The sequence below is a fragment of the Triticum urartu genome, chromosome 2A (genome assembly GCF_056163025.1).
Source record: "Triticum urartu cultivar PI428250 chromosome 2A, HENAU_Tu73, whole genome shotgun sequence".
Lineage (NCBI taxonomy): Eukaryota > Viridiplantae > Streptophyta > Magnoliopsida > Poales > Poaceae > Triticum > Triticum urartu.
Genome location: NC_141874.1, coordinates 37,924,325 through 37,933,835, shown reverse-complemented (window position 1 = coordinate 37,933,835; position 9,511 = coordinate 37,924,325). Strand labels below are relative to the sequence as shown.

The 9,511-nt window shown below is 44.1% G+C and overlaps 2 long non-coding RNA genes across 2 annotated transcripts; one reads left to right on the top strand and one right to left on the bottom strand.

The window, feature by feature from the left end:
• Positions 1-1,312: 1,312 nt before the first annotated feature.
• LOC147983377 (uncharacterized) lies at positions 1,313-2,304 on the bottom strand. Its single transcript, XR_015614965.1, has 3 exons — positions 2,186-2,304; positions 2,002-2,052; positions 1,313-1,658 (listed from the first exon to the last, which is right to left on the bottom strand). It is a non-coding gene; the product is annotated as an uncharacterized LOC147983377 (long non-coding RNA).
• A 2,988-nt stretch (positions 2,305-5,292) lies between these two features.
• LOC147983376 (uncharacterized) lies at positions 5,293-9,504 on the top strand. The gene is made up of 3 exons (XR_015615633.1): positions 5,293-7,173; positions 8,547-8,885; positions 9,197-9,504. It is a non-coding gene; the product is annotated as an uncharacterized LOC147983376 (long non-coding RNA).
• The last annotated feature ends 7 nt before the right edge of the window (positions 9,505-9,511 follow it).

The window sequence follows — 9,511 nt, the reverse complement described above, 5'->3', positions numbered from 1 at the left end:
CTTTCTGACAAGGCCGATGTCTCCGACCCAAGCCTGACTTCCAGATGCTCAGCTAGCCGGTTCTTTTGGCTAGAACACACACGTACCCGAAACTGGCTAGACCGAGCAGGCAGGCAGGCAGGCAAGCACATAGGTGGATTGACCCTTCCGTAAATGAAGGCCAACACATGCACGTATATGAAACTACAAGGCCGCGGATTTTTCGTCCAAAAGGATCCTCTGCCAAACGCTATTGCCAAAAAGAACTATCTGCAGATAAAAACGTCAAAAAGGACCCCCCCCCACACACACACACTAGTGGCGGCAGGCGACACGTGGCACCTGCCGCCACGCCAGGAGGCGGCCGCGCGGGGCACAACGGGTTCTTGCACAGTGCAGCAGCTGGGACGGAACGGGCCAGGAGCGGTGGGCCCGGCCGCCACTAGGTGAGGCGGCGAGCGCTGCCGCTGCCGCTCCCCGTCCGACAGCCTCTGCTGCGCACGGGCCGAGGCATGGGCCAGGCCGCCGCCGGAGGAGGCGGCATCTTTCTTCATGCCCGACACATTTTCGTGTTGCAAATGGCGCTGATTCCCGTGTGCAACAGCGACGCTGACGGCGGTGATTCCCACGAGCGGGAAAATACACGTTGATGCTTCTTTCGCCCGAGAATCAGTCCTGCTTTAGCTTCTTTTGCCTCAGTAGATGGGACAGCATTGTGAGAATCGCTCTGGCTATTGCTTGAGCGGATGCGACGGCATCAGTCATTCGCTGCGGGAATCCAATACTGCGGGAAGCTATTGTGCCGACACTACAGGGATCCTAAAATTTACCGCTTAATTTTCTCGCCATTATTTATCGTCTGAGCTTATAAAAGGAGACACCGAGGCTCTCGTCCAGTCATCCTTGAAATCCCCACTGCGCAGAGTGTATAACACATTTTTTTCAGTCGGTATGAGTTTGCCTTGCTCGGATCAAAGCATTAGGCCGAGGAAAATGAAGAATGCAAGTTTGCCTCCGGGGGTGGCAGTCCTGCGGTGTTGGTGTGGCGATCTTTGCAAGGTGAAGGAGGTTACGGATTTTTCAGATTGGTTGGGCATGAAGTTTTTCATGTGCACCAATTATGAGGAAGATCCACCCATAGCTATTTCAGAGTACGACAAGCCTCCGGTATGCTTTAACCATCACAAATAGATATTGTTGGTATTTTGATAGATTCTTTAATAACATTCTTTGTTTCTTGTTGTAGTCTCCTCCGCCTCTGTGCATGTACTATCGTTGGATTGACACGGAGATGCCGGCTTGGGCAGTGATTGAGATTCGTGAAAGGAGTGCGGATGACAGTTGCAAGCTCTGGAGGTTGAGGCAGCATCGGAAAGAAGTGTGCAGCCACGCTTGGATCATCGGTGTCCTCGAGGTAGAAGCCTAGGAGGTGGGACGGGTTGCGCTCATGGAAACGGCTGAGGAACTTGCGGTCGGAGGCATGGTGGTACCAATGCTTGCAGACGAGAGAGGCACGGACGAGGGTGGTCGGGAAGCCGACACAAAGGATGATCTCTCTCAGGAGGTTGTCATCGTCAAGCACCTTGGAGACAACATTCATGTCCGTCGTCGATGTCGTCAGGGAATGGTGTTGTGAGTCGACATACACATCCGCGCATGGTTTCTTCTCGGGATCATCCCTGGAAAATTGACAAGAACGAACAAGTGAAAAAGCAGAGTCAATGCAAGGGACTAATTTCTTCAGTGGCCTGCAAAAAGCATCCATCCGCCCCTCTCCAGAGGGGCTTATTATACAGAAATAGACGGCAGGAACTGAAACAGGGGGAAGACAAAGAGTAATTTTAATCAAGATCAATTTGTTCAATTATGAGCGTGAATGCAACGGGACAATTCCTTCAGCTTTGTTGCAAAACAGTTAAGTTGAGACACATGTTGGAGTGTTGAGAACACTTATCCATCCAGCAGCCGCAGGACGAAATGAACTGGGGAACAGGCGTAGCTGGAGAGATTGGAGGGCCTCACCGTGGGGGAATCGCCTCCAGAGCATCCATTGTCTCTTCTTTCCCACCTCAGCTGCGCTCCGCACTCAACAAGTACGTAGATGTTTAGATTGGGGACAAAACTGTACTGTAGCAAGCTAGGGTTCGATTCCGCGAGCAGAGAAGAGAAAAGAAACTGGGAGAGTACAGGAAGGAGAAGAACCCACATCGATTGAATCGGGAGGGGAGGAAAAGTCGTCAGTTGCCGCCGGCGGAGATCGTCGGGGAGATCGCTGGATGAAGTCGCCGGAGGCCAGGGTGCCGGGGAGTGAGAAACCAATGCGTCGCCTTCTTTCTCCTGGCACTGAAGGCCCATCCCAGTCCAGCCCAAATAAACATGTGACTAGGGATGAAAGGCCCACCATGACGACCTAGTTCTCAAAAAAAATATGCAGGTAGGGCCTGACCATGAAGGAAAGCACCATCCCCAGTCACATGACAACGAGTACAAAACTTAAATGAACTTGTGATCGACTCGGGGGAAAATTATTCTCATGAGCCAAGTATATCAAAGCAGCACACCATGCATGATCCTATTTTTACATAGCATCCTAATCCACTACAAAACTCCCATGGACAAAAAGAAAACAGTTTTGAAATTCATCATCTCCAAAACAAAAACAAAAACACAAATAACTCCACTTGTGTTTTCCTTAATTACTCTTGGGGCCTTGAATTCCACTCGTAGTTTCAGTTTGTAGTTTGTATTCCTACACAAAGGAAATCTTACCGTCTAAGGTCAAATGAGATAATCATCATCATGTCTGATGCGTGCCGGGAAAGGAGGTGGTGGCGACGAGGGAGAGAAGGTTTCGGTTGCAACAAGGAGAGTATGAAGAGTTAGAGAAGTGGGTTAGTTCACATACATCTTTCGGGGTCGTAGCTTTCAGCTTGCCATTTGGCGGGACCCCACACTATCGGCTCCACCAGTGGCAGAGCTATTTCAATCTCAAGGGTAGAGGGGGCGCAAGGCATAGCTATACCTTGCTCCAGGCGAGTTCGATCGTAGCCTCTCCTAATGCCAACGCCATACTGGGGCGACCCATGCGCGCAAGGAGTCCACTGCCTCATTTTTTATTTTTCTTCACATTTTCTTATTTCTAATTTATTTTTTTACTTTTCATTATACTTCCAAATATTCTAAACATATATCTAACAAAAATATACTTCAAATGCATTTTTCAAAAATGTTAATCATGCATTTGGAAAATGTTAAATGTGTATAGAGAAAAAATTTCTGATGTACAAAAAATATACAATGAATATGGAAAATGATTGACAAAAAATATTTTTTAATTTTTTTAAATATTTTATGTGGAAAATTTTAAACACATATATAAGTTTTTTCCTAATGTATAAAAATATATAATGTGTATAGAAAAGACTAGACATCCATATTTTTTTAATGTTAATCTTCTATTTAAGAAAGGTTACACTTGTATAGAAAAATGTTCCATATGCATACCAAAAATGTAGAACGTGAATGAAGAAGATTAAGCATAAAATATAATTTTGAAAAAATGGTTGACAGGAAAACTCTAGAAATCTTGGATATTGCGAGTACATGGGGGTGTTGCCGTGAATGTTTCAGCATCCATTCCTAGAAGAACTTCTCCAACGCGATGCCGATTCCGCTTTGCTGAGGCTTGATCAATTAGTTCTGAGACTAGAAGTGGTGGATTAGAGCTTCGGCAAACATATGGCCTCACCATTTCCTCTCGTGGCAGCCACGGGTCATTTCAAATATTTGTTGACTCAGCCATTCTTTGTGCGCCATACCAGACCTTGTTTGAGAGTATCCCTGCCTTCTATTACAGCTCTCCATTTTTGGCTTTGATGTCCTCCCAAAGTTGCTTCCAAGATTGAAGTGTAGTGGTAGTACACGCTTTTGAGCAGCCGAGCGCTCAAAGAAACCACTATGTCCATGGATGTAGATGACATTAAGATATAGTAAATGTATCGTATCAAGGGATAAGAGAATGATTTTTTTAGGAATAAGAGAATGATGTCATGACAATCTTACTAGTAGATTTAATAATAAGGAATATATATAATTTAGGAGTTCTAATGAATTAAGAAAACTACAATTGGAACTCACCGCCTAAGAATAAATGATGCTTTGATGTTTTTATGCAAGGTTGAAGGGAAAATAAAGCTTGACTTTTCAAAGCTTATTGCAGCAAACCGAAGTACAAACAAGAGATTTTAAGTTGGAAGGAACATAGTATTTGTGTAGTTAGGCACATAACTTAAACAACGATGATAAGGAGAATATACAAGACATACTCCGATGTAGAGGCAATATTGCGTGGAAGTATACCCTCCATGATCACATCTGACGGTTAAATGTATTCTAGTTGTGGATGCTTAAGTGAAAGCATAGATTTTGGATATGGATGCTTTAGACACATTAATGGATAGAGATACATTATTTCCCCATAAGCCTGTTAGGTTCCACTAGTAGATCTGTCACATTCTGAAACAAAGTGCACAAAGCTACAAGAGCAACGTGTGCATGAGATGACCTCCAGCACAAGATGTAATATGGAGTGTATCACAAGCTCTGCTTGCACTGGAGTTTTCGCCATCGATCTTTGACAACTACCTGAGATTGAGAGACCAACGAGAAAGCAACATGTATCATTGGGAAGTTCATGATTAAGTAGTGTGTTCAACCAAAGTGGTGATTCTTCCATTCTCCATGCCTCCCATGTCTAGACACTCTAGATGGTTCTTGATTGCAGAGAAACTAGGAGAAAGCAATGTGATCTTCACCTGTAGGTCAAGTTTGTCCAAATGGATGCGAAGCACTAACACAAGTGTAGTAGTTCTCCCGAAGAGCTCTTCAATGAGGCTCCTCACTCTCTTGCTTCACACAATTCATGTATGCAGAGCTAATATGAACATGTAAGGAGAATCTACTAGTTAGGAGGAGTTCATGATAAGAAGTGGATCGAGTTAAGTGCTCTAGCAATGAATTTCACATGGGGAGTGCATATGTGCTTAATTCCCGCACATGCAGCTAATAGGCCTTCATTCATGCCAATATATTCTGAATTGTCATCCTCAGCCAATTAAACGCGTTTAACGTGTGCATGAAGGGCGGCTCCTCGCACTGTCCACGTCGGCACGAGATCGAGAGATATTTCCGGTTGCCCAATCGCGTCGTGCGAGCAGGCTTTGTGCGCTGCGCGTGGGACCTCCCTCTGTCTCGTCTTAACTACCCCAGATAATACCTCCCCGAGGTAAATTCTTTCCTTATCTTCACCACCAAGGCAGCCTAGCACGCGAGACCTCCCTCTCTCTCTCGTTTCCCCTGCTGCTCCTCCAACCCCGCCCCTTCCCTGCTGCTTCGCCGCCGCCCGTCCTCGTCAGCTGCCATGCCGCCCTCCTCTACCACTTCTCCACCGCGACTGTTGCGATTTCGTGCGCGGAGTGATTGGGCGAGCGCGACCTTCCCTACGAAGGCGACTCCGCGTCGAGTCCCATGCCCATCTCCCTTCTCCACGCCACCCCTACCATCACCTCGACGCGGGGCATGCCAGCTCCTCCTCTCCCCTTCCCTTAATCCAGATCCGTGGAGGTGGCCGGCAGGAACGCCATCGACCTTAGGGTTGAGCAGTGGCGATCATCCCAGATCAGAGTCATCCGGCATCGCTCGAGGGAGACGGTGTCTGTACAACATTGTGGCATCCTCGTCGGTCGATCTACGTGCAGCTGCGGCTCCCTGTCCCGGCAAGGTCTCCGAGGACGGCTGGCTGTGGCTAGGGAAGGCGGTGGCGCCAACGTCGAGGGTGAAGTTAGGTTTGCGGGAACTCATCGATCCGGCCGGTCAGTGGAGCGCATCTTCCCTCCGTCGTGGCTGCTGCTGTATTGGGGTGCTTGCCATGCTTGGGCGGTGATGCTCTGTCTTCCACCCTGACTTGTAAGTTGTGTTCCATCCATCCCCATCCCTCTCGTGTTTATGTTGTCTGACTGAATGATTACAGCGATTTCATGATTGTGGGAGATTCCTTGCTCTTTTGGGCTTGTGGAGGTTGATTGATTTGGTTGGTTCGTTGCCAGGAGAGTGACGGTTTGGAGATATGTTCTTGTTTTTGGTACATGTTCAGATACTGACATAAAAATATAATGTGATAAATTCAGATACATCCTCATCTTTTAAATAGGCAATATGATCTTGTTTGATTTCTCTACAAGATCTCAGATAGCCAACTAGCATCGTTCTTAAATCAAAGGAAAGATTGTGATCCTCGCAGTTATGATATGTCCTCATAGTGAATTTTAAACATGAAAACTGTAACCTGAAGCTTTGAGCTTTATCACCTGACCTTTTCTGTTTATAATGAACACCAAGCTTGTCAGTCGATCTACGCGCAGCTGCGGCTCCGTGTACCGACAAGGTCTCTGTGGATGACAAGCTCATTGAGTATGTCACCCTCCTCCTCGTCCGCTTCCTCGACATCCTCTAGGACCTACACGCCCGCGAGTTCATACGTCTGGTCTACTTCCGAGATCCGCATACCATTTGTTCAATGATATTCCCATACAGATTGTTTGGTTGTGTTTCTACTATACAGGTGCATCAGCGCTACAAGCCGGCATGGCTGCTTTCTTTTCTTCTGTACTTTCCTTTCTTTTGTCTTTGCCTGATTGACATTGTGTTACTCATGTTCTGCCCAATTAGTTTTGCAGTTGCTTAATCTTGGTGTGGATTAAGGTATCACAATTCTGTTAGGCTAGGGTATTCAAGGTACGTGCATTAGGCCCTCGTTTCTTTTACTTAAGTTTTTTTAGATGTCTCTCATTTAGTTTGATGGTGTGCATGGATTGTTTGATGTCACTTGGGTTCAGGGTTGCTATATTGGGAAAAAAAGGATGACGCATGACACAATTTAGGTGTACATTTGTTTCATAGATTAGATAGAGTTGTATATTGGTGATGCGTTATGACTGGTTTGCTGCATCTGTAGTAATAGAATAGGGCGCACCTCTTCGTCAGCCATCCTTTGGTGCTTCCCACGTTGTCTTTTTTGTTCTTATCGATGCTGCACAGAAGCTGCTGACCTTTCTCTGTTTTCTCTCTTGGTTGGACTTACAGATCAGGACACACATCATGGTGAGCTCCTTGGTCATCAGCTGATCCATCACCGAGGTATGTATTCACCACTGACTTCTGATCATATGCATTCTCCTTATAATCTGGAGATTACAGTTCTTCAGAAAAACTGTATTATCGAGTCGCGAGGCGCCGCTTGCTGTTAGACTAGCTGGAGATGTGGTCCTCAACTAATGCAATGCGAGTATGCGATGATGACTTTGTCATATGGATGTTGTTCCAAGTTGAATTTCAAAGATACTTGAGAGGAATTTCACCAGTTCCTGGGATAATTTGATATTTTGACGTGCTTTGGTAACTCTCTATATGTGTTTAAGTCGTAAGTCTGGTGGTTTCGTAGTTACTATGCTCCCTCGAGGGCAGTGCTTGTGTTACACATTTTTGGGATGTCACCTTTGTATTTCCGTGGGGAAAGATAGAAGGAAAAGAGATTAATGGATTATGACTGTAGTTATTAGTTTGCGTGGGTTGGATGTTTCGCGTATTTGGTGTTTTTGGTCCTGGATTGTGAAATATTTATTTTGTTGAATGTTTTCCCTTATACTGGATTATGTTATCACATGAAGCAAATGCTCATTCCCCGCATTTTTCTTGTATTATATGTGTCCTTCCTTTTAGGCTTCAGGCGTTGCAAGCCAGACATGAGTATCTTGTTCATTTGCACTGCTAATTTTATGATTTGCTACTACAGATGGAAAATTTATTCTCTAGGGGATTGACGAACCATTAATCTAATAGAACTGATACATGTATATGTAAGTAGAATTGTGAAACTTGGAGCAAAGCTTGGCTGCTTGCAGCACTCTGTTTACCTTCTGTTGACTCTCCATTTCATTCTGCTACAGTTAAATTCTGCCATCCAATAAATGTGTCTTTGTTTCAGAAAATAAGCAGTGCATCATACCATATTGTAGCACATTTACCTATAGCTCATTGTCTATGCCATTCTTATTATGTTGTAAAGGGAAATAATCAACTATTAGATGATCTAGAGTATGTATTCTGGACACAATCTACCCGTGTAGATCTTTTTATGTTGAGTTATAAATCAATTGCCTGATTTTATTGTTCTTTTCACCCTTGATGTATAAAGGATATTTAATTTGTAAGATTTCTAAGATATGCCATTAGTAACGAGATTGTTTGCTTTGCATGCATATTGCTCAGTTGCACACTGAGGGAAAGAAATTAGTTTTGTTTCTAGAAATTCTTCCATTTTGTAACAGGTTTTAAATTTTAAAGCAAAGTGTCAAGCAAAATATATTACTAATGTGTCGATTGCTTGCTTAGTAATAAGTGTTTTTCAATAGAATGGTCCTTGTGACCAGAACTGAAATTATTTAGTTGTTACATTCTCATATAGGCTCTGTTTGAAATAGTATAAGAATGATATGCACTGTGTTTGGCAGGATGTGTTGCCAGGAATATAAGTCGCCATCATGAGACCTGGCTTCTCCCCCAGCCTTCTCTTCTTGTTGACAAGGCTCGACACTGCGCCTCCTTGCGACCCCTGTGGCAAGGCACGGCGCTGCTACTCCCCTAGGACTCATCTAGATGGTTTTTTCCCTAAATTTTTCACATCCTTCAGAAAAACTTTTCTTACTGAATTTTTTACCGTTTGTTGGTAACTGATGTTTTAAAGTTGAAGCAGCCAATGTTTTACAGATCAATATGTACCCTCTGTACTGAATAAATGGATGTCTCAATAGATGGATTGGGTCAAAGTATGCATATATACCACACTTGAGGTCAGTTGTGTTTTCTCAGGTTTGAATGATGACTGTTTTCAGAAACTTCTTCAGAATCTAGGTCATAGGCTGCGACTGAAGATGCAACAACATACCTCATTCTGCTATGATGTTAGCTTCCTGCTTTAGTTACCAGGCAAAATTTCTTGCGCTTTGTGCCTTCGTGTTTCTCGTTCACAGCTGAATGATGATTGGGGAATTCCTTTTAATTGTGGTTAACAATAAGGATGCAATCGCCTATAATTAGCTTGCTTTTCTATTGCTGAGTAACTTTCTTATGCCATCGTTTCCTGAGTATTTTTATGTTGCAGGTATCTTGTCCTGAGCCAATGGAGACAAGCAACACCATGCTGCTGCTATATCTTAATTGTCTTTCTTTCACAATAGTGATGTACTTTTTATACGTTAGGCAGTGGTAACCTTCCTTCTTTTGATGATGTTATACTACTTAGTTTTTGGCATACTCAATGTACCAGCTTACTTCTGTTTCACTTATTTTGCACTTAGACGAGCTTGTTACTTTGAATCTCATGCAATACCATTACATAGTACTCCCTCCGTTCCTAAATATAAGTCTTTAAAGAGATTTCACTATGGACCACATACGAAGCAAAATGAGTGAATCT